Genomic DNA, 26,141 nt, shown 5'->3' on the forward strand with positions numbered 1-26,141 from the left:
GCGTAAAGGGTATCCGATGTGGAAAAGAACATGACGCTGGCCGAGACCGGGGCTGAGAGTGCCGGTTGACTTTGATTACCCCCGGCCGCTGCTCCCTGGCTTGGTTGATCGGTAGCCGGCGGAGACTAGATACCTAGTAATTTGTTTGAGGGAGATGAACAGTCGAAGAGATGTGAATAGGCGTGTTGAAGACGTTTGGTCACTGTTGCATTGATTGACATTCAACTGTTGCGACGATTGACATTCCGCGGTTGCATGCTTGACGCGTGTGTGTTCGCTGATTGGTTGACGCTTCATGGGCTGTGCCCTGATTGGTCCTTCTTCATGGGCTTTTCTCTATAAATAGGGCAGTTATTCCGTGATTTTGGCCTCCATTTTATTTTCGAAAATTTTCACCAAAATCTTCATTTCTTCAAACTTTCAAAGGTTTTCTTCTTCTTAATATTCGGAGTATTTGATCCGGCGAGTGTTTTTCTTTAAGGTAAACAAGCAAACTTTTTATTTTTTCTTGCTAGTAATTTGTTGTGAATCATGTCCTCTGATGCCGGGATTGGTACTTCTGCGCCGGGGGGTTCCCCGTCGCGTCTTGATGAGGAGGAGGTGCTGGAGGCCATCCCGCTAAGGTTTGGGGGCCCTAGGTCTCCTTCCCCCGTAGCTGATCTGCCCCTCCTGGAGGAGTTGGAAGATGAGGATGATGACGAGGGGGCTCCCGGTGATGGTGGGAGGATTACTACTCCGGATCGTGGTGAGGGGGCTCCCGTTGGTGGTGGGAGGAGGGCTATTCCAGACCATGGTGAGGCCTGCACGACTGGCCTCGACCGTGCCTGGACAAATAAATTCTCAAGCAGCTCCGGGGAAACTCTTTTCGGAGATCACTTCTTCCTTGGTGAGGGGTATAAAATTGTTTTCCCTCGGGAGGGTCAGGCGGTCTGCTGTCCTCCTCCCCGGTCATATCGGCGTGTACATTAGGCAATTGGAGTACGGGCTCCGGTTTCCTTTGAACGAACACGTCGTGCCCATCATCAGAGCTATGAATCTTGCCGTGGCCCAACTGCATCCGTTGGCCGTGAGGACGATAATCGGCTTTGTGTGGCTCTGTCTCTTTAAAGGGGAGGTCCCTACGGTCGACTTATTCCGCCGACTTCATAGTCTTCGGCCGTCGTTCGCCCGAAGGGTGGGGTGGTACAGCGTGCAGACGGAGCCGGGATATGTCTCCGTAAACAAGCTTACTTCCTGCAAGGACTGGCAAGAGCGATGGGTGTACGTCCAAGTGCCGGAGGACTACCCGTTGCCTCGGTCTTTTCAGGGCCCCGTTCACCTACGGTGTGAGACCCGGGAAGAGTATGAGAAATACGTCTCCCGGGGTAGCAAGGTTAAGATGGACGCTACTTTTGTCCCTCTTTCTGCGGATGAGAAGCGGGCAATGCAGCTATTTGATGCTGAGGAGGGATGGCTGCCCCCGACTCAGATTATTCTTCAGGACGAGATGCTATGCCGCGTCGGCCTCATACCGGCCCTCAACTGGGGTGAGTGGGGTCGGTGTGAGGCCCACCTTTGCTCGTTATGTTCCTTTTTCTGAGCTTTGTTTTTACTTCTTTTATGTAACTCTTGTTCGGTTTCTTGCAGATCGGTTTGGCCGGGATCTGTCTGAGAAGGACCTGAAGAGGCTGGGGCTTGATAAAGACGGGAAGGTTCTTACCCGTCATCCTACGGCTGAAACGAAAGATCGCCGACTATCCCCTAACGAACTCATGGACAAACAGACGAGGGCGTTGGATCAGGAGACGGCTCAGGCACGGGTTCTTGGCGGCGTGCCGAAGAGATCAAAGAAGGCGGCGTCCAAGTCGGCGGCCGTATCAATGGCAACTCCCTCTTCGACCCCAGCGGTCGAAAAGGCTCATGTGGAGGTGATCAACATTTCTGAGGAGGAGGCGACTGTTGCCAAGGCCCCTTCTCCGAGGAAGAGGAAAGACCCACCGTCTGCTTCCGCCGTTCTTGGGAGGAGCACACTTCCACCAGCCCCTCCAAACTAAGAGGGTTCAAACTGGTACGGATTTAACTTGTGGTTCGGATTTAGCCGGCTCGTTGGGCATTCCTGACGACAGGCTTTCTGACGTGTCAACGCAAGGTGACATGGATGCTCTGTGTAAATTTTTTGTAGATCCACCGTCGGCAGCTGCCGTTCTCACTGAACGGCGAGTAGGGAAGCAGCCTGAGAAGGCGACTGAGAAGGTGGTTGAGACGGCTGGTGACCAAAACGTCGTCGTGGACTCCTCACCCCAGAAGCTTACTCCCACCGAGCTCGTGGCGGAGGGCGAGAAAATATATAAGAAGCTGGGAAGATGGAGTCGTCTAGCCGCCTCCCTTATTATGGAGCAAGAAAAGGCCACGGCCCAAACCGGGCCGCTGATTGCAAGGCTCCAGCTTGATCTCTCCGCTGCGAAAGGGGAAGCCGGGAAGGCTAAGCTGGATCTCCATGCTGCTGTGAGTCGTGCGGAGGAGGCTGAGAAGCTGTTGAGGGCCGAGAAGGCCAAAGTTGAGGATGCTGATGGCGCCACGGCCAAGATGATGGAGGAGCGGAATAGGTATAAAGACGCCTACGACGTTGTGGTTGCCAAGAGGGACGAGTGGGAGGATCGGTTCCACAAGCAGGCGGAGATGCTCAGTGATATGCAGGCTATCCTTGCTCAAAAAGAGAAGGATATTGAAATGCTCCAAGATGATCTCCTCCCTAGAATGTGCGTCCAGTTCCGGGACCAGGCCGAGGAGGCGGCCAAGGAGGCAATTAGAAGGTCTGTCCCCGACGGCTCCTTCCCGTGGGATAAATATGACCAGTTCATGGATGAGATCGCTGAGGCTGCGGAGAAGGAGGCTGCTGAGAAGGCGGGGGCGGCGAAGGCGGCTCAGACAGCTGAGGCCAAGGAGTTGCCTGGAGATGGTCAGCCTTCCTCAAAGCCGGCCACCGAAGCTGCTGTTGCTACTGATGGAGGGCAACGACAGGCATAGGGAGACGGGCGGTCGTCACCAGACTCACCCGGCGTCTCGGATAGCTTCAGCTGTTCGGGGGCCAACTATTGAGCCTTCTCTCCCTGCCATCCTTTTGGCGCTTCAAATCCCAAGTCTGTAATCTTTTGCTTTTTTGTTTTTTCGCGTTTTGTAAAACTTTGGTAGGTAGAGTTTAGGCTACCCTTATGGGGACGGCCGTCGTTTGTACTCTCCTTGCAATCACCTGTAATAAAGTTATCTTGCCGGCCTTTGGCTTGGCCGAGGCTTCGATCACAGTTCTTCGTTTTTTTTTTTTTTTTTTTTTTTTTTTTTTTTTTTTTTACGTTATTGATTGAGTGCGTTCGTTTTTACACTCGGCATGACCGAGGTAGTTTGAATGCACGTCTCAACTGTGTTCAACGTCTTTAGCGTTCGTAACTGTGTAGGCATATTGACCGCTAGATTGGCGTCTCAATTGCGCTGAGTATACGTCTCTCTTTTAGCGTATCGGCCGTCGTGTTCCCCGTCGCTCTCGGTCTTGACCGAGGTAATCGGGGTTGCGGCTTCGATAAGCGTCCGAATCGTGTAGGCATATTGACCGCTAGATTGGCGTCTCAATTGCGCTGAGTATACGTTTCTCTTTTAGCGTATCGGCCATCGTGTTCCCCGTCGCTCTCGGTTTTGACCGAGGTAATCGGGGTTGCGGCTTCGATAGCGTTCGTAACTGTGTAGGCATATTGACCGCTAGGTTGGCGTCTCAACTGCGCTGAGTATACGTTTCTCTTTTAGCGTATCGGCCATCGTGTTCCCCGTCGCTCTCGGTTTTGACCGAGGTAATCGGGGTTGCGGCTTCGATAGCGTTAAATAGAATCGTGTAGGCATATTGACCGCTAGGTTGGCGTCTCAACTGCTACGGCGAGTATACGTTTCTCTTTTAGCGTATCGGCCATCGTGTTCCCCGTCGCTCTCGGTTTTGACCGAGGTAATCGGGGTTGCGGCTTCGATAGCGTCCGTAACTGTGTAGGCATATTGACCGCTAGATTGGCGTCTCAATTGCGCTGAGTATACGTTTCTCTTTTAGCGTATCGGCCGTCGTGTTCCCCGTCGCTCTCGGTTTTGACCGAGGTAATCGGGGTTGCGGTTTCGATAGCGTTTCTTTCCTCGTCTGGTGGCAAATTTTGGAGGGGACCTGGGCGTTTCATTCATATGTTATGATTGCGCGCTGGGGTGTCCACAATGGGTTTGGATACCTCCGCCGCTATACAAAGTATTTTCTCAAGTTGTCGGTGTTCCAATGGCTCATCAAGGGCACACCTCCCATGTCTGTCAGCCGGTATGTACCCGGCCTCATCTCCTCAACCACTCAGGGACCTTCCCGGTTGGCCGTCGGTTTGCCATGAATATTTCCTTTGTTGGTGGCAACCGACTTCCTTAGGACTAGGTCTCCTATTTTTAAGTCCCTTTTGTGGACTCTTCGGTTGTAGGCTCTCTTCATCCGGTTTCGATATACGGCCAAGTTCAGGCGTGCCGTGTCTCGGCTCTCTTCGACCAGGTCCAGGGAAGCCCTTAGGCCCTCCTCGTTTTCAACTGGGTCAAAGGTGGTCGTTCTGAATGTCGGCACCGTCGCTTCGATCTGCAAGACTGCTTCGGAGCCGTAGACTAGGTGGAAGGGGGTGTATCCCGTTGCTTCTTTCTCCGTGGTTCGAAGGGACCATAGGACGCCGGGTAGTTCGTCGGCCCACCTTCCCTTAAGGTCTTCAACTGTCTTCTTTAAGCCGTTGAGGATGGTTTTGTTGGCTGCCTCCGCCTGCCCGTTACTTTGCGGATGGCAGACGGAGGAATACGCAAACTTGATGCCCAGCTCCTCTAACCAGTTCATTATTAGGTCGCTCCAAAATTCTCGACCGTGGTCAAATACCATAACTTGGGGCAATCCGAAGCGGGTTATAACGTTTTCCCAGATTACCTTTCTGACGGCTGCTGTGGTCTTCGCTGGTACTGCTACGGCCTCAACCCATTTGGTGAAGTAGTCAACGGCGACGATTAAGAATTTCCTTCCTCCGGAGGTCGCCGAATGGCCCTAGCATGTCCATCCCCCATTGCGCGAAGGAAAGGGGACTAAGCACCTACCGTAGGTCTCGGAGGGAGCGTGTATCACCGGGCGTGCATCGACGTTCGTGCACTTCTTGGTCTTCGTTCGGAATCCTGAAGCATGGTGGGCCGAGTAGCCAGCTCGGAGAGCTTTGTGGGCTAGTGTTCTTGCCCCCATGTGGTGTCCACAGATGCCCTCGTGAATCTCTGTCAGTATTAGTTCTGCGTCGGCCGGACCGACACACTTCAAGAGTGGTCTTATTACGGACCTTCTGTACAGTTCCCCTTCGAATACCAGGTACCTGGCGGCGGTCCTTTTATTTTGGCCGAGGGATTGCGACCCTCCCAATTCACCCGTAAGCTTGTATCTCATTATCGGAGTCATCCACGTTGTCCCGGTCTCTATGTTACCCACCATGCCGACGGTCTCGGTGATGCTTTTCGCATTCCGATATCTACCAAAGACGGTTCGGTGACATTCTTGATGGTTGAGTGGCCAGCTTAGAGAGAGCGTCGGCCCGGTTGTTCTCGGATCTGGGAACGCACTGGATTTGGAAGGATTTCAACTTTGCTACGTCGGCTTTTACCCTCTCTAGGTACCTTACCATTCCGTCGTCCCGAGCCTCATACTCCCCTCGATTTGGTTGGTAACCAACAACAGTCGAGTCGATCTTCAACACAATGTGTTCTCGCTCCGCGACCCTAGCTAGCTCGACTCCGGTTATCACCGCCTCGTATTCGGACTCATTGTTCGAGGCCGAGAAGGTGAATTTCAGGGCGTACTCAAACTCGTCCCCGTTTGGGCTGATGATAAGGATGCCGGCTCCTGAGCTATTTGTCGTGGAGGAGCCGTCGGTGTAGACCTCCCATATGCCTGGGTTTGGCTCTTCCTGATACGTGCATTCGGCCAGGAAATCTGCAAGCGCTTGCCCCTTTATCGAAGGCCTTGGTTTGTACTTGAATGCCGAAACCGAGAGTTCCACGCCCATTTAATGAGCCTGCCGGATTGCTCGAACTTTTCCAAAGCTTTCTCCAACGGCTGATCGGTTAGGACCGTCACGGGGTGTGCATCGAAGTAGGGTTTTAACTTCCTTGTGGCGATGACAACGGCGAAGGCTGCTTTTTCGATTAGCGGGTAATTTCTCTCGGCGGGCAACAGTGTATGGCTGACGAAGTAGATTGGGTGTTGCTGTTTGTCTTCTTCCCTGATGATAACGGCGCTGACCGTGGCCGAGGTAACTGCTATGTATAGGTATAGCGTCTCCCCCAGTATCGGCCTGGACAGAGTTGGGAGAGTCTGAAGGTGAGCTTTTAGTTGTTTGAAAGCCGTGCTCTGTTCCTCCCCCCAGCTGAAGTCTTTATTTCCTTTCAACACTTTGAAGAATGGGGTGCTTTTGTCGGCTGACCGAGAGATGAAACGAGCGAGAGCCGCCATTCTCCCGGTCAGCATCATAACCTCTTTCCGATTCCTTGGTTCCGGTAGGTCTAGGATCGCTCGGACCTTGTCTGGATTGGCATCTATGCCCCTGGCACTGACAAGTACGCCTAGGAATTTACCTGCCCGGACACCGAAGTTGCATTTCATTGGGTTGAGCTTCATCTTGTATTTCCTTAGTGAACAAAATGTTTCGTGTAAATCGGCCAGATGCTCGCTGTCGGATTTGCTTTTTACAATAGCATCGTCGACGTAAGCCTCAATGTTTCGCCCTTTTTGGTTTTGGAACACTTTGTCCACCAGCCTCGTGTACGTTGCTCCGGCGTTCTTCAAACCAAACGGCATCATTTTGTACATGTATGTGCCGTTGGCGGTGATAAATGCGCATTTAGGCATGTCTTCTTCGGCCATGAACACTTGGTGATACCCCGAGAAGGCGTCCGGCAGGGCTCGATGGTGGTGTAGCCCGCCGTGGCGTCGATCAAACTATCTATTCGAGGCAAGGGGTAGCAATCTTTGGGGCATGCTTTATTAAGGTTGGTAAAGTCTACACACATTCTCCATGCCCCCGATGACTTCTTCACCATTACAACATTGGCTAACCACTCGGGATAAGTACAAGGCATGATAAAACCCGCCGCTAGTAATTTGTCTACTTCGGCTTTGATGGCCTCGTCCTTCTCGGCGGAGGAGTTCCTCATTCTCTGCTTGACTGGGCGAGCGGTGGTGAGTACGTTCAGCCTGTGAACAATCACCTCCCGGTTCACACCTGGCATCTCGGCCGCTGAGTATGCGAAAACATCTTTATTCTTCTTGAGCAGATCTAGGAGGTCGGCTCTGAATCTTGGTTCCAGGTTGATACCGATGGTTACGGTGCGGCCCGGGTCAATCTCTACCTCCTCGGTCTCTGCTCCGTCGACCATGCCGATGGTCCGATCGTTTCCGGATCTGGGGGTGTACTGTATCCGGAAGGATTTTAGTTCTGAAGCGACAGCCCTCACCCTCACTAGATACCTTATCGTCCCGTAGTCCTGGGCTTCGCACTCCCCTTTGATCTGGTTGGCCGCTAGGAGTGAGTCCGTCGTTACCATGATACGCTCTGCTCCGGCGGCTTTAGCTAGTTCAACTCCGGTTATTACCGCCTCGTATTTGGATTCACTGTTTGAGGCCAGTGAGGTAAGCTTTAAGGCGTGCTCAAACACGTCTCCGTTTGGGCTGATAATAACGATGTCGGCCTTCGAGCTATTCGTCGTGGAGGGGCCGTTAGCGTGAATCTCCCATAAATCGGGATCCTCCTCGTTCTTCGAGATGAGCTTCTGCGCTTCCCCCCGGTCCGAGACATATATCAGTGTCAGGGCCCTGATGGATACCACAGCGTCGATCTCGCTCAAAGTGACCCGGCCTACGAGAACGTTGTGGGCGGACACGCCGTCGATGACTATGAATTCGACATAACACTCTTGGTCGTATCCCCCTCGCCAAACTTCACCGTGAATCTAACCGACCCCGGGGTACCAGGCCGTCCCAGAAAAGTCGTACAATGGGTCGGTGCGAGGGATTCGATCTTCGATCCTCAGTCCGAGGCCGAGAAAGCATTCTCTGTACATAACGTTTGTGTAGGCGCTGTGTCAATCGGCATCGCTTCACCAAGTGGTTGGCTATGTCCGGGCGGATTGTAAGTGGGTTCTTTATGAAAAGCGACGACTCCATCGTAGTCTTCTTGTCCAATGGTCATGTCCGGGATCTTTGGGAGCGGGGTTCTTTGTGTTGGGCACAAAGTTGATGGCCGGATGAGGCTCATCCCGGGGCCGTTTGTGCTCATGAGCGGACCCACTGCTCTCGTTGTCCCTGATGACGACATTGACTACTCCTAACCGCTCAGTGGTGGACTTGCTGTTCGATCCGCCGGCATCTGGTTTTTGGCCTTTGGCAACATATTTGCCGAGGCTCCCCTTTCGGATCAGTTCCTCAATGGCATCCTTCAGGTGTCGGCAATCGTTGGTAAGGTGTCCGGTGTGGCCGTGGTACTCGCAGTACTGGCTCGTGTCACCATCACTCCTCGGCCTAGGGGGTCTTTCCCATTTCTGGCCCTCATTCTTACTCAAAGCGAAAACCTCGGCGGCCGATGCGACCAGGGGGGTGCGATATTCGTACCGTTTTTTGTAGTACGTTCCCGAGCTCCCCCCGGTATCCGCCGGACTTTGCTTCCAGGCAGGCTTGTCTGACCGCGACCTATCATTCTTACGGCGTCTTTCGTCGGACCGTGACCTGTTGTCGCCACGGCGTCTTTCGTCGGACCGTGACCTGTTGTCGCCACGGCGTCTTTCCCTCGGGCTGTTCTCCCGGCGGCTCTTTTCCCCCGAGTGCTCGGCTTCGCTGGGGCCTACCCAGGCCTTGTGATAGTCTTCTACCTTGATGGCTTGTTCGGCCAACTGCCTGGCGGCGTTCATGCTCAGGCCTCCGCACTTGATGAGCTCATTTTTTAAATCTCCCCTCGGGAGGCCCTTCATCAATGCGAAGGCCGCCAGCTCGGGATTAATTTCTCGAATCTGCTGGACCTTTTCATCAAACCTCTTCACATAGCTCCGGAGAGACTCGCCCCCCTCCTGTCTGATAGTCAGGAGGTCAGATGTCTCTACGGCCCTTCTCTTATTGCAGGAGTATTGGGCTAGGAAAGCGCCCTTTAGGTCGGCGTAATAGTACACCGAGCCATCAGGAAGCCCTTTGTACCAGCTCTGAGCCATCCCATGCAAAGTTGTTGGGAAAACTCGGCACCAGACCTCATCGGGCTGCTCCCATACCGACATGTAAGACTCGAAGGCCTCAGCGTGGTCGACTGGATCACCATCTCCCTTGTATGACAGAGGTGGCAGCTTGAGTTTATTCGGCACCGGGACTTCTAGAACGTAGGCGTTGAGGGGCTGCCTAACTACGTGTCGAACGATACGCGGCGATCGGCTCCTGGCGTCCCTAACCTGGCTCCTCCCCCCGTAGCGGGAGGGGCTCCTTCTTCGACTCGGACTTCTTCTCCAACTCTGCTGAGTCGGACTCCTCTGGCTCCTTCGGGGTGAGCCTCGTTCGTGCGGCGGGGACGCTGTCCTCCCACGAGTGCGGGAAGGACTTAGGTCTACCGCGCCCACTTTGGGCTCCCCCGGCGACTTGGCTGGGTCAGCTTCTCCTAGTGCTCCGTTCAAATTTCTCGGAGTCACATTCTGGGCCCTGGTCTCCCGGGCAGTTTCCGCCGCTCTTGTCGGCGTGACAGTGTGAGCAGGCGTACTACTAATTAGGTCTAGGAGCATTTTCAGCTTTGCTACGTCAACCACCTGTCCCATGATGGTGACCTGGTTGGCTGGCAGCGGCGTGTCGGGTATTGATGGCATCCCGAACTCCGGTTGGATTACGCCGCCGGTGGAGGGCTGTATGACTCCCGAATTGTTGAAAGTATCATCTTGGTAAAATGCAGTTTCGTCGGTTACGACTGCATCTTGTTGTTTCGACATTTTCTTAGCTTTTTGGGTGGGTTTTTGTTTTTGTTTGGGGATGAATGTGACTAGCTTCTAGTGTCTTTTCCCACAGACGGCGCCAATTGTTCCGGGTGTAATTCCAGAGCAAGTATCGTTACCACCCGTGGCTTGTAGAATAATGTCTTGAGTTGAACCCTTCTTGTCTTTATTGTTCCTCTCGGCCTCTCCTGCAACAATGAACGAACTGAGGGCTTGGCTTTGTGCCAAGCGTACTCACTCCGACGCTCAAGTCAGTAAACTTAAAGGGTTAAGTTGTGTTACTTGGCTAGGTATATATTGTAGAGAGATAAGGAAGATATTACCAGATGAATAGTGTATTTAGGTTTAGTTGTGGGATCCTTTCCTCAATGAAGGTTGAGGAGTATTTATAGGCTTTCACCTTTTGTCACGTAGTGGCCAAGTGGCCAAGTGGCTTATCAGGTGGAAAGACCGTTCTACCCTCGGCCGATGGACCTATGGCGGGCCGTAGGGTCTTGGATGTGAGTACGCGGATATGTGTCCCGGTGGCGGGTTGCCATGCCGAGACCAGCTAGCGAGCCGATGGGCTGCATCGGCTAGGCAGTCTAAGTCGTTGACTTGCTGTGGATATCTTTGACCTTGCTCAGTGTGTTGACTTGGTCAGCGGTGCAGAATATGCCCCATCACAGACAAAATCCGAACGCCCTGCGTCTCGCAACATAAGAAATAGAAGGATCTGTCCTATCTATAAATCGATCAACGAAGTCAAGCATACGGACTCCTTTTGAGGTCACAAGACGATCAACCTCAGCCTTAGTCAGTCCCAACAAGTCTCTAAATTTACCCTTATACCCTTGGGAGCTACAAGAATATATGGGAGTTTTATGAGATAGACGGAAGAAAGACGGAGGAATTATGAGAATAAAAGCTTCCCCAATGTCTCTATTTATACTAAAAGTTGTTTCCTAATTTTCGTCAGGTCTGACCAACTGGGGAGGTGTTGCGCCTCTTCAAAGAGTCGCAGCTCCTGCTGCGCCTCTTCCCCAGGCCGATTTCCGTGGTTTTCAGCTTTGGATCTTTCCTAATTTATTTTGGCTATGATTTCCTATTCCTATAGGTTATTATTTTGGTAATTCCGTCTAATTACCAAATTTTACGTTTCCTAAGTTTCCGGGCACGCTTTTCGAGACAAAATCGACATTCTCGCCAAACGAGCACACTTACCCGTTTCATTTTATTTTCTTTTTTAGGGGAATCATTTCACTCCTCATTTCACATTTTATTTCAAACTTATACATTTCTTTTTTACGTTTTTTAAGGGGTAATCCTCCCTACCGTCCGGTCATTTTTTCCCATTTATGGGCACTTTTGCCATTTTTGCTCATTTCTGGGCAATTTTTTGCACACTTTTGTCATTTTCGCTCATTTATGGGCAATTTGTCGCACATTTTCAGGTCATTTTGCTCGTCCACGAGCACCTTTTTTTTTGCATTTTGCGCTAATTTAAGCCACATGTATATTACGTGTTCTACGTGTAATTCTGTGTAAATTTCGGCAGTATGACGGCGTAAACCGTCATCTACCAAACCTGTTTTCTAAGCTAACCTGCAGGAACAAACATACAACAAGGCAGCAAAGGCACTCAGGCCATCATATATACATCAAACTGGGGGCTCTCGCTCAAGACAGGTCCAAAAGTCCAAAATGAGGTCCAAAATGTACAAATGTTATATACAAGACAACCGACAACAAAAAGAGAAGCAACTACTCCTGGTCGGCACTCCGCTCGGCTACCCTCGCCTCGAGGGCAGCAATCTCGGCGTCCCTGACCTCCAACTCCCTCAACAGGTGAGCTGTCTCCTCCTGGGACAGCGCCAGCTCACGCTCCAGGTCGCGCTCCCTCTACAAGTGACAAAGAAATTGTTAGAAATCTAGATCTCTTTACTAACATATTCATATATGTTATAATTTTAATTTAGTCATAAAATTAAAAAGTGATCTTATGCATGCAAACTATAAGAAAAATAAGGAAGAAATCTTCATTCTTACAATGCTTTTTCGGATCTTAAGGGCACAAGAGAGTTCTCCTACTCTCTTGTTCTTGAGCTCTCCTTAATAGATGAACTAGGATTCAAGTGTAGAATCCCTCCCAAGGAATAATACCCAAGGCAAACTCTTAATCAAATTAATATTATGATTACTAGAACAATATTAATTTAGTGTAAAATTGACCCAAAAATATTATTTGGTCTCTCTATGTTTCGGTTAAGAGAGAGGGAGGAGGAGGAAGGTTTTATCTTTCTAAAACGCTAATTTTAGATAATGAATGAATGAATGAATAACACTAGTGAATATCATAGTGTATATTAGGTAAAAATAAGAAGAAAAAACAAGGTATTTTTCTTCTCAAAAACCGGGTGGAAGAGGGGAAGAGAAGGAGCCAATGCATGCACAAGGTTGCCTTCACAAGAACAAGTAGGCATGCATGGCTAGTATTAGGCAAACATGATTATGTTTACCACTAATATAATTAACCTAATATTTTCCTAATCCTCTCCAATATTTCGGTCATAATAGATAAAATGGATTCCATTTTATCTTTGTCAAATTTGTCAATTTGTCACATGTCATATGTCACATGAAATTGTTATGTATTTTTATCATATTAAAAATCAACGTATTAATAAAATACGTCATATACAAAATCGACTTAGTAATTCATAATTACTTGTACCAAAATAATTTACCAATTATAAATCCCAACATCTTGTATTTATAATAATTTATTCATTCAAATGCAATTGTTTCCTTAAACAATAATTTCATCTAAGTAATAAAACAATTCGATTACTTAGACCGTATCTTATTTAATCAAATTTCAATGAGAAACGTAAATATTACTTCCAAAATCGTCCGTCAATTTTAAGTAATTTAATTGACCCGTATCGTCATACGATCAATTAAATGATCAATTAAGAGTGTTACCCTTTAGGTATGACCTAAGGGGATCAATCGTCACCACTTGTCTCACGACGAATGTCAAACTCTAGTCGGCCAATCATTACCGATATGTGTGGACCAGTTTGACAAGAAAAATTACTTCCCAATTGTATTCTTTAAAATGAGACTTAAACATGTGATCATCATGATCAACAGTTGTGATCGCATTATTGTCGGAGGACACATATTCCAACAATCTCCCACTTGTCCTCGACAAGTGTGCGTCACCAATTCTCTTGTCCTATTACTATCTCCCACTAAATGCAAGGTGTCTTTCAGGTCGTACTTGCAAGTGATCATATCGAGAGTGGTTTCCTCGATCTGGAGAATAACTGATTGACCGGATTTATCCACCATGGATACATTCCGAGCGTGGCCACGTATTTCCAGTTCATTACTCCTCGAGTGGCCCCGAGATATTTTTATAACCCTGACTAGGGGTGGACAATTCCTATCGCACTCATTCCCTTCGACTAGCCACAACCATCATAACCCAAAATATGCCCATTTGACCCCATTTACGAAGGTCGTAGTAACACAAATCAAAGTTAATCTGAAACTGTGCCATCTTAGGCGAATAGTCTTTAGTCAAAAGAATCGACTCATTATAGTAGCTCTCGCCACGACCAGGCTATATAAATTTGCCAGAACTTTATAAGCGGTCATAAGGCCCGACAAAATGTTCCTAACAGTCTGCCTATGTGATCGACTAGTCATCTCACATGACTCTATGGCACTTGAACTTGCCATCAATCGCATCACACTCTAGTCACTTCGAGACGTCACCTCATACAAGTGACTATGGGCAAATACTATGTTAATCCGCGTTCACTTTAACGGGGTTCAATTGTCACTACAACCCGATTGGATGTAACAATGTATAAATTAAAGATAAAAGACAAATGTGATTATGAACATGAACAAAAACAACACTTTTTATTTCATTTCAAAATCTAACAAAAACTTGGTACACGTTTAAGTCCCATGGACGCAACATGTCCATCATGCTTGGCCTGCGATAAAGGCTTGGTGAGCGGATCGGCTATGTTGTCATCCGTCCCAACCTTAAAAATCGCAATTTCCTTTCTTTCAATGAAATCTCTTATTACATGATATTTTCTAAGTACATTTCTAGATCTATTACTAGACTTTGGCTCCTTAGCTTGGAAGATCGTCCCACTATTATCACAATAGAGAGTGATGGGATCATTGGCGGTAGGTACTACTCTTAGACCTTCCGTGAATTGCCTGATCCACACACTTCTTTGGCGACTTCGATCTTTGCAATGTACTCACCTCTGTTGTTGAATCCGCGATTCTGACTTCCTTGAAGCTTCTCCAGCTAACGGCACCACCATTGAGCATGAAAATGAAACCAGCTTGTGATTTCATGTCATCTCTATCCGTTTGAAAACTCGAGTCCGTGTATCCATTAACACGTAGCTCAGTGTCTCCTCCAAACACTAAGATAGAATCCTTAGTTCTTCTCAAGTACTTAAGGATGTTCTTGACGGCTATCCAGTGACTCTCTCCTGGATTTCCTTGATATCTACTCGTCATACTCAAGGCATACGAGACATCAGGACGTGTGCATATCATGGCATACATGATTGATCCAACAGCGGAAACATAAGGGATCGTCTTCATGTGTTCAACATCATGGGGTTCGGAGGGAGATTGAGTCTTGCTCAATATCGTCCCAGTTACCATAGGTACCAAACCCCTTTTGGATTTGTCCATGCTGAACCGTCGAAGAATCTTATCAACATAAGACTCTTGACTTAGTGCCAATATCCTCTTGGATCTATCTCTATGGATCCGGATACCTAATATGCGTTGTGCTTCTCCTAAATCCTTCATTTGGAAGTGGTTACCTAACCACTTATTAACAAAAGACAACATCGGAATATCATTTCCAATGAGTAGTATGTCATCGACATACAAGATTACGAACACAACATTGCTCCCACTAAATTTCATGTATAAACATGGTTCCTCAACACTTCGAGTGAAACCATTCTCCTTTATAACATGATTGAATCGATGATTCCAACTTCTAGATGCTTGCTTAAGACCATAAATGGATCTCTTAAGTTTGCACACTTTGTTAGGATTTTTAGAATCAACAAAACCTTCGGGTTGTATCATGTACACCTCCTCTTCTAAATACCCATTTAGAAAAGCGGTTTTGACATCCATTTGCCATATTTCATAATCATGAAATGCGGCGATCGCTAACAAAATCCGTATGGATCTTAGCATGGCTACGGGGGCGAAGGTCTCATCATAATGGAGACCTTGGACTTGGGTAAATCCTTTTGCCACTAGCCTAGCTTTTTAGACATCGTCATATCCCTCTATGCCATTCTTGACTTTGAATATCCATTTGCATTGAAGAGGTCTTGCCCCTTTAGGCAAATCTACCAAGTCCCAAACTTGGTTTTCATGCATAGAATCCATTTCGGACTTCATGGCTTCAAGCCATAAGAAGGAATTTGGACTAGAGATTACGGCCTTGTAGGTGGCGGGCTCGTCACTATCTATAAGCAACACATCGAGTGTTCCATCTTCTTCGATAAGTCCCACATATCGATAGGGATGGAGAATAACTCGGCCCGTTCTTCTAAGAGGAGGAGGAATAACCGCGTTAGATGACGAAGGAACTTCTTCTTGCGTCTCTATCTCGGTTTGTGGCTCTTGAATTTCATCAAGTTCAAAATTTCTCCCACTCTGTCTCCTAGAAATAAAATCACTTTCTAGGAAGACAGCATCTCGAGACACAAACACTTTGTTCTCTTGCGGCTTATACAAGTAATAGCCTCGTGAGGCCATGGGATATCCTACAAAAATGCATTTTTCGGATCGTGGTGCCAACTTATTATCATTTTTAATTTTGACATAAGCATCACAACCCCAAATTTTCATATGGGATAGAATTGGAACCTTTTCTCTCCATATCTCATATGGAGTCTTTTCAGTTGCTTTGGTTGGATTTACGTTCAAAGATTTTATTGCGGTTTGAATTGCAAATCCCCAAAACGAGTTCGGTAACTCGGTTTGACTCATCATGGATCGAACCATATCAAGTAGGGTTCGATTCCTCCTTTCGGCAACACCATTGAGTTGTGGTGTTCCGGGTGGACTAAGTTGTGATATAATACCACAACCTTTCAAGTGTGAATCAAATTCAAGGCTAAGATACTCTCCATCACGATCGGATCGTAGTGCCTTAATCTTTTTGTTCAATTGGTTCTCTACTTCGTTTTGAAATTCTTTGAATTTCTCAAACGCTTCACTTTTATGTTTCATCAAATAGATATACCCATATCTACTCAAGTAGTCGGTGAAGGTTATGAAGTAGTCATAATTTCCACGAGCGGTGATACTCATTGGTCCACACACATCGGTATGTATGAGTCCTAATAGTTCACTAGCTCGTGTCCCTTTACCACTAAAAGGATTACGAGTCATTTTGCCAAGTAGGCAATATTCGCATGTACCATATGATTGATAATCAAATGGTGTAATCACATTACTTTAAATTAATCTTTTAATGCGATTCTCGTTTATGTGACCTAATCGACAATGCCAAATGAACGATTCATTTGTGTCACTTGATTTGAGTTTCTTTGATTGAATGTTATAGATATCATTAATTGGACTTGAGGTCTCTAAAATGTAAATGCCATTGATGGAAGAAGCTTGGCCTATAACCAAATCATTCCTTGAAATAGTACAACGATTGTTCTTAATGACAAAACAAAATCCATCCATGTCTAGCATAGCGATAGAAATAATGTTTTTAGAGAGTGTAGGCACATAAAAACAATTATGTAAATACAACTCAAATCCATTAGGCAAAGCTAATACATAAGTTCCTTTGAATTCGGCCGCTACTCAAGCTCCATTTCCAAGGTGTAGATCCACATCTCCTTTGCTAAGCCTCTTCACGTCTCTTAAACCCTGTAAATCAATACTATATATTAATTCCAGAAACCAAGGGACTTCAATGTAATTAAAGAAGTGATACAAATTAATTATACTATATAGTTTTAAATCACTAGCACCATGTGATGGACCCGATTAAGGGATCTCAGTGCAAATATTATATAGTTTGGGTTAAAATTAAATTATATAGAAGCTTGGTAATTTTCCTAAACATTTGTAAGAGACTAAAACATGGTTAATTTACTTAAAATAAAACAATTAATTAAGATGATCAATTTTCTTAAAATAAAATAATTAATTAAGATGGTCAATTTCAAGGAGACTAAAAAAAAGAAGATGCTTGATAATTTTCCTAAATATTTATAGAATACTAGAAGATGGTCAATTTCCTTAAAATAAAATAATAAATTAGTATAAACATGCACACGTATGGTATTAATTATTATCATCATAAAATTATATATTAAATTTAAAATCTATGCAATTTTATTAAACTTTATAGTTTATTAGATGTATAGAGATGTTAATTATTTAACATACAAAAATATAATATAAGTAGGTTATAAATACTTCAAGTTAGATTCCATAATATATAATATTGCATAATTTCTTCGATTTGATTTAATGCATATATGTAATATTACATAAATATATAATCCTGTTAAAATTGCATGCCTAAATAGTAAAAGTAATTTCGTCAGTAAAGAAAAGAATTGTAGTAACATTGGATATAGTTATACAATAGTAATCACTCATTTGAATAGTAAAAGTAACAATATTATCAGGAGATTAGTGAAAGTGGTAGAAACAACAACGGGAGTAGTGAAATAATCAGTATTAATGCGGCAATAGAAAAAGTAACAATAATTACGGCGGGAGTACTGAAATTATCAATATTAATGCGGCAGTAGTGACAGTAACAATAATTACGGCGGGAGTAGTGAAAGTAACAATGATTACGGGCAAGTAGTGAAATGTTATTACTATTGTTTAATTAATCAGAGTAAAATATTAATTGCGGGAGTAGTGAATTTGTCTCAAAATTTATTTCATCGTAATTTTAGGATATGTCATAGAAAAATATATTATGATAAATTTACGAGTTATGCAACTTTAAGTAATTTTATTTAATGAAAAAAAAATTAATGGTAAGTAGAGGTAGCCCGGGCGAAGCCGGGCACCAATACTAGTGATTACAAAGGTGAGAACCACAACCGGTATCCAGTACCCATGTCGTAGTGGAAGTATAATTTATATCAATAACATAAATTTCCTTAGGAATTTTACCTTTTGGAACGATGATTCCAATGTCCCATGCCATAGCAATAATGGCACTCATCATTAACTTGCTTGAAGTTTTTCACTTTCTTTCCTTTCTTCTTGAACTTTTTGCCCTTTGAAGCAAGAACTTGATTGCTTGAGCTCCCACTAGTTTTGGCATCTTTATCTTCCATAGACAAAGACCCTATAGATTGTATGAGGTAGTCTTCCTGAGACGGGCTCACACGAGATCTAGTAGTAGTAGGTGGTCTAGTAGAAGTGATGAAGTTAAGGTTTCCATCCGAACCTATCCCAAAATGAAGTTCTCTAGTAGTGTCGAAATCATTGTTGGAGCAAACGTCGTCAAAAACATTGTGGTATGACTCAATAGTTATTGGTGCGGTAGCGTTTGATGGATTCATTGTAATGAACTACAAATATGGAGGAAAAGGAAATATTAACATTTTGTCTTTTTAAATCATACATGTAATTAAATTAACAAGATATGAACATTTATATAGTGACCTCTACCCAACTATTATAAATGATTTCAAGACCCAAATTCATATTAACTTAGGGCACGGTGTGCCGAAATACCCTTTATTAACATAACTCGGTGGATTAACCTCTTAATAGATTCTACTTTTAGAACTCTTGGTTGATAAAATTTACATTAATATTTATCTCTAACCCGAAACACATCCGGAAATCGTCGTGAATACTTTCGTTGAGTACAACCCAAATTTCGAATAAATGTGTCCATAATCCAAACCCATATCAACTTAGGGCAAGGTGTGCCGAAATACCCCTCATTAACATGAATTCGGTGGATAGACATTTATCACCCACTTCCCCTACGTAACAAGGTTTGTACCCCGGTAGGGCCGAGTGCACTCCCTCGCGAAATAGGTTTTCATGGTTTCTACTATTTGGTAAGGCTATGTCTCAATTGATTGTTTTAGCGAGAGGTCATGTCAATTTATTATCTATCACGTTTTAAGTGAACTAAAGCGGTGAACTACGATAATTCTAACTGACACGGTCGATATACTCGATTAAATGATAATGCATGTTTTAGTTATGGCGATTTAGCGATGCATGCAACATATAAATAAAAAGCAAAACATAAAAATAAATCCTAGTATGGCCTTCCGAAAATAGAAAATCTAATTAACTATTACATATTCGGAAACCAACTCCATTGGTCCCTTGAACTTCGGTTATTGGCACGCATCTCGAGGTAGCACCGTCTTTATGTATCGCCTTCTTGAGTGACACCGTCTTCAAGGAACTCCGGAATTAATAAATTACATAAAAAATTACATAATTTCCTATTATACATTTGTAACTAAAATAAAACAAATCTATTAAATTACAAGACGGTGATACGAGATCACAATAAATTACAACCGAATTGATATTCCCATATATTTCGGGTAATACCAATAAAAACTAAGGCCATACTAAGTAAAAATTATATAATTCAAAAATTACATAAAATAAAATTATGACAATCATAAATAAAATGCATCATTATAATATGTATGAACATGCCCAATTTTATGCTAAATCACCTTTAAGGAGCCAATATCGTATATTACACGGTTTTTACGGATTTGCGTGATTCAACGTTTTATAATCACAAAAATTACATAAATTCATATTTATGCACACGTTAATTACCCTAACCTCTTAGGACTCAAAATTAGTCTTCACTAACTATTTGACTATAATTAACTCATATTTCTTAAAATTGTTCATTAATGGACCCAAAATTTACAATAAAATGCTATAAACTTCAAATAAATCACAAAAATTCAAATAAATTCAAAAAATTGAAATTTAAACTTATGAACATTCTGGAAAAATACCATGACACTCATAATATTCAAAAACCTAGGTTAAAACTTCGTAAAATTATCGGAAAAACTATGTTGCGGTTTATCGGATTTATCAATAATAATCATAAAAACATGAGAAAAATTATATTCATCAACTTTTCAATTTTATATCTGAAAAAGGTAATAAAATGCAACATGTGACATTTTTCCTTAGTCATGGAGTATGTTTTAGTAATTATTCACTAATTAAGTCACTATTTATGCTATTTTTCATCAAAAATCCATAAATCATGCATAAAGACTTCAATATAGCCTATTATTTTACACACATCTTTTAAAATTGCATGTGACAACATACTAAATTTCTATGACCAGATTCGAAATTTATCTCATATTAACCTATTTTTCATTTAAATTCGATTTTTATCATGAAAAATCCATATTTCGAGCATAAGAACTCCAAAAATTATGAAAATTTACAGGTAATCTAAAAATCAAACATGTGATAACATATACAAAAATTACTGTAAAATTCGAAGTTTAGATAATTTTAGTCCGAAAATGACATTTTAATCATAAAATCATATTTTTAATGCCATTATTATATAAGATGAACAATAAAAATCCATAAATTAACCAAAATATCTTAAAAACATTTTAGGACCAGAAACTTTAACATGCATAAGTTTATTTCGTGATATATCATAATAACACAAATTTACAAGTTTTATATGTTAATCGTATAACTCGGAAAAACTATAACCGATTTGCATGCAAACAACCAAGGCTCTTGATACCGATTGTTAGAAATCTAGATCTCTTTACTAACATATTCATATATGTTAGAATTTTAATTTAGTCATAAAATTAAAAAGTGATCTTATGCATGCAAACTATAAGAAAAATAAGGAAGAAATCTTCATTCTTACAATGCTTTTTCGGATCTTAAGGGCACAAGAGAGTTCTCCTACTCTCTTGTTCTTGAGCTCTCCTTAATGGATGAACTAGGATTCAAGTGTAGAATCCCTCCCAAGGAATAATACCCAAGGCAAACTCTTAATCAAATTAATATTATGATTACTAGAACAATATTAATTTAGTGTAAAATTGACCCAAAAATATTATTTGGTCTCTCTATGTTTCGGTTAAGAGAGAGGGAGGAGGAGGAAGGTTTTATCTTTCTAAAACTCTAATTTTAGATAATGAATGAATGAATTACACTAGCGAATATCATAGTGTATATTAGGTAAAAATAAGAAGAAAAAACAAGGTATTTTTCTTCTCAAAAACTGGGTGGAAGAGGGGAAGAGAAGGAGCCAATGCATGCACAAGGTTGCCTTCACAAGAACAAGTAGACATGCATGGCTAGTATTAGGCAAACATGATTATGTTTACCACTAATATAATTAACCTAATATTTTCCTAATCCTCTCCAATATTTCGGTCATAATAGATAAAATGGATTCCATTTTATCTTTGTCAAATTTGTCAATTTGTCACATGTCATATGTCACATGAAATTGTTATGTATTTTTATCATATTAAAAATCAACGTATTAATAAAATACGTCATATACAAAATCGACTTAGTAATTCATAATTACTTGTACCAAAATAATTTACCAATTATAAATCACAACATCTTGTATTTATAATAATTTATTCATTCAAATGCAATTGTTTCCTTAAACAATAATTTCATCTAAGTAATAAAACAATTCGATTACTTAGACCGTATCTTATTTAATCAAATTTCAATGAGACACGTAAATATTACTTCCAAAATCGTCCGTCAATTTTAAGTAATTTAATTGACCCGTATCGTCATACAATAAATTAAATGATCAATTAAGAGTGTTACCCTTTAGGTATGACCTATGGGGATCAACTGGTCACCACCGTCTCACGACAGTAATGTCAAATTCTAGTCAGCCAATCATTACCGATATGTGTGGACCAGTTGACAGTAAAAATTACTTCCCAATTGTATTCTTTAAAATGAGACTTAAACATGTGATCATCATGATCAACAGTTGTGATCGCATTATTGTCGGAGGACACATATTCCAACAGAAATGCCTCATTTCAATAAATTCATTCAACCATTTCAAACAAAATGCGAGAAATTGCAACAAACATTCAAAGTAAAAAGAATGAGAGGTTCATACCTGTCGTCCTCGGCCACCTGCAAGCGCCTCGATGGCCATAGCCCGCAACCGGTTGGCCACCCTCCACAGTGCCACATGCCGAGACGGCGCCACCTGCAGTTCAATAAACAAAAGATTTTCAATGAAATGAACAAATGTATTCTTATACAATAGCAAAAGTCAACCGAAGCTGGGGGCTTACCCTCTTAACCAAGTGCTGCCACTCCTCCAGGCTAGCATCTGTCACCTCCTCGCCAAAGTCTCGGAGCTCGGAGATCGTCTTCATCCCCGCCGCGTCGGTGTACTTAAGGGTCTCGGGGTACGCTGGGGGCTCGACGTCTGCCACCTCGATCTCCTGCAAAGTTCAAATAAATTCTTTATTCGACGATCATTCGTCAGTTTTTCAAATCAATTCAAAAAGGGAAAGTGAAATACTTACCATGATTGGCCAGTACGCCAGCCTCTAGCGAACAAACAGAGAGTACTCCTCACCAGGAAGGAGAAGGGCGTCACCACCGACGTCCGCCAAGTCAGCCTCTCTCTCAGCATCCGAAGGCTCCCTAAACTGTAGGGTTATATCCGTATAAGACCCTTTAAATTTAAGGATTATAACGCAAATTTAATACGTGATTATAGTCATAAAACGAAAACATGAGAAAGACAATAAAGCATTAGAAATAACCTCCGGTCCTAGTGCAATTCGGCAATGAGAGATCAAAGTAGACCTCCTCCTAATTGTTGCACCCAAGATCGTCTGAGAAATGCCCGTGTGCTAGAAATGCTTTCTAATTGACTTGCAATATTGAGAAAGCTCTTGTGAGGTTTTACGATGTGAGATCTAGGTTTCAGAGAGAAATGATCTCCAAAACCCTAGTTTTTCTGTAAATGAAAATCGCTAGGTCAAAAGGAGAGGGAGTCTCTCCTTTTGTTTGGTTCGGCCAAACCGAGAGCCTAGGGGAGGGAGTGGGCTTTCACTTCCTCCTTCTTTTAACTCGTGGCCCGACCAATCCCGCTAAAATGTATATGACGCGGTTTTTATAAATCGTCATCGGTTATCGGCTATTAAAACATCAACTAATAACACGGGTTAGTTGAAGTATTAATACATGTCCGACAAAGACGATATTGTATAATTTACTCAATATACATTAATTAAATATAATCGTTTATATTTAATTTACGAATTAACTGTTTAATTCGCCTTAGCCCATTTTATTTAATCCGTATTAAATATAATATCTCAACATCACATTTTTGACTAATTACTAGTCAAATAACTCGGACTAACTGGTTAGTCAAATTTGGCATCTACATGACTGTATTTTCATACCGTCACATCTCTCAAACGTATCCTATAGGTGTGACTTTTAGGGACCAGTTGATCACCGCCATCTGTATGACAATAACGTCAAACTTATCTAGCAAGCCAACCGTTATTGATAAACGTGGATCAACTGATAATAATACCAAAAGTATGCCCTTTGATCCATTTAGAGATTTATAAGTCCTTGCACTAACTGTTAAGGACACCAACCCCAACAAGCTCCCACTTGTCCGTACAAGTGTATGTGCAATGACGTTATCCGCACTAACTGGAGGACACAAGCTCCAACAAACTCCCACTTGTCCGTACAAGTGTATGCGCGATAACCGATTCTCATATTCATTTAAAATTTCTCCCACTCAATGTAAAACAATTTGCAGATCCGGATCCACAAAGGTCGTATTTTACAATCGATCTGTATCAAGAGTGGTTTCCCCGACTAGAGAGTAACTTAACTGATAAAACGAATCCGTATCCGAGCATGGCCATGCATTTCGATTCTGACTCCTCGAGTGGCCCTGAGAAATATCGAGTACCCGATAAAGGCTGAATATTTCCTTCAACTCGACTCCTTCCGATCTAAGCACAAAGCATGAAATGACCCGAAAAAAAATCTACTTGGCCCCCTGTTACGGATGACCGTGAGAAAGAAACCAAAGTCACCCAAAATCTGCCGTAGTCTCAAGAGACAGTCGATAGTCAAAAGATTCGACTCTTAGGATCACCATGGAGGTCCTATCCACGACCGGGCACGGAATGTTATAAAACATTTAGGACTCCACGTCGATGTCACAATGGTGTCCTACGAGATATCCGTATAACTCGCCTCTGTGATTGGTCAGTCAACTGGTTGACTTATGGCTCGTTGAACCCACCATCAACCAACGTCACAAAATAATTGCCAGAGTTATCAGCTCATGTGGGCAATTAAGGACTATAAAAATATGATGTTTGTTCAGTTCACTTTGTGGTGTTCAAAATTGTCGTACAATTCCACATGAAAAACAAAATATATATATATAAATATCAAAACGATGATGTCGTATAGAGTACAAACGAGAATGAATCTAATCCATAAAAAGTACTACAACTCAGGAACACGTTTGATTCCCATGGAATTAACGTGCCCTTCATGCTTATCTTGTCGTAATGGTTTAGTGAGAGGATCTGCTATGTTATCCTCAGTAGCAATCTTTTCTATCACTACTTCCTTTTGCTCCACGTAATCTCGGATTAGATGAGCTTTCCGTTGTACATGTCTAGACTTGTTGCTAGATTTTGGCTCCTTAGCTTGGAAGATGGCACCACTATTGTCGCAATAGATGGTGATCGGGTCATTCGAACTAGGCACTACAGATAGCCCATGTAAGAATTGACGCATCCATATCGCTTCCTTTGTAGCTTCGGACGCGGCATAGTACTCGGACTCGGTCGTAGAATCTGCTGTAATGATTTGTTTCGAACTCTTCCACCGATGATGCGGCGCCATTAAGAGTAAAAACGAATCCAGACTGAGATTTCGAGTCATCACGATCCGTTTGGAAGCTAGCATCTGCGTAACCGGTTGCGCATAGCTTTTGATCGCCTCCATAAGTCAATGCCCAATCTTTAGTCCTCCGTAGGTACTTAAGAATGTTCTTGACAGCCAGCCAATGTGATTCACCTGGATGCTGTTGGAATCGACTTGTCATACTCAATGCATATGCCACGTCGGGACGTGTGCATATCATGGCATACATGATAGATCCTATTGCCGAAGCATAAGGAATCCGTGTCATGCGCTCTTTCTCTTCCGGTGTCTCTGGTGCCTGAGACTTGCTCAAATGCACCCCTGGAGCCATAGGAAGAAACCCCTTCTTGGAGTTAGTCATGCTTTGAATCTCTCTAGGACTTTGTCTATGTAAGACTCCCGATCGAGAGATAACATCCGTCGTGATCTATCTCGATAGATACGGATGCCTAGAATTCTTTGTGCCTCTCCCAGATCTTTCATCTGGAAATGGTTTTTCAACCATACTTTCACCGAAGTTAAGAGAGGTATGTCATTCCCAATCAGGAGTATGTCGTCTACATACAATATTAGGAAGACAATCTTGCTCCCACTCGACTTGATATATAGACATGGTTCCTCGACCGATCGAGTAAATCCATTTTCTTTTATCACTTGGTCGAAGCGATGATTCCAACTCCTTGATGCTTGCTTAAGTCCATAAATGGAACGCTTAAGCTTGCACACTTTCTTAGGATGTTCTGGATCGATAAAACCTTCGGGTTGTACCATGTACAACTCTTCCTCCAAAAAGCCGTTTAAGAAGGCGGTTTTCACGTCCATTTGCCAAATTTCATAGTCGTGAAAAGCGGCAATCGCTAAGATAATCCGAATGGAACGCAGCATGACTACGGGTGCAAAAATCTCATCGTAGTGCAAACCTGGCACTTGGGTGAAACCTTTAGCAACTAGTCGTGCTTTGTAGATATCTTGTTGACCTTCCACAGAATGCTTTATCTTGTAAAGCCATTTGCATTGAAGGGAACGAACCTTAGCAGGTAAGTCAACAAGATCCCACACGTTGTTCTCGTACATGGAGTCCATCTCGGATTGCATGGCCTCAAGCCATAGCTTTGAGT

The sequence above is a fragment of the Silene latifolia genome, chromosome 1 (genome assembly GCF_048544455.1).
Source record: "Silene latifolia isolate original U9 population chromosome 1, ASM4854445v1, whole genome shotgun sequence".
NCBI classification, from domain to species: domain Eukaryota; kingdom Viridiplantae; phylum Streptophyta; class Magnoliopsida; order Caryophyllales; family Caryophyllaceae; genus Silene; species Silene latifolia.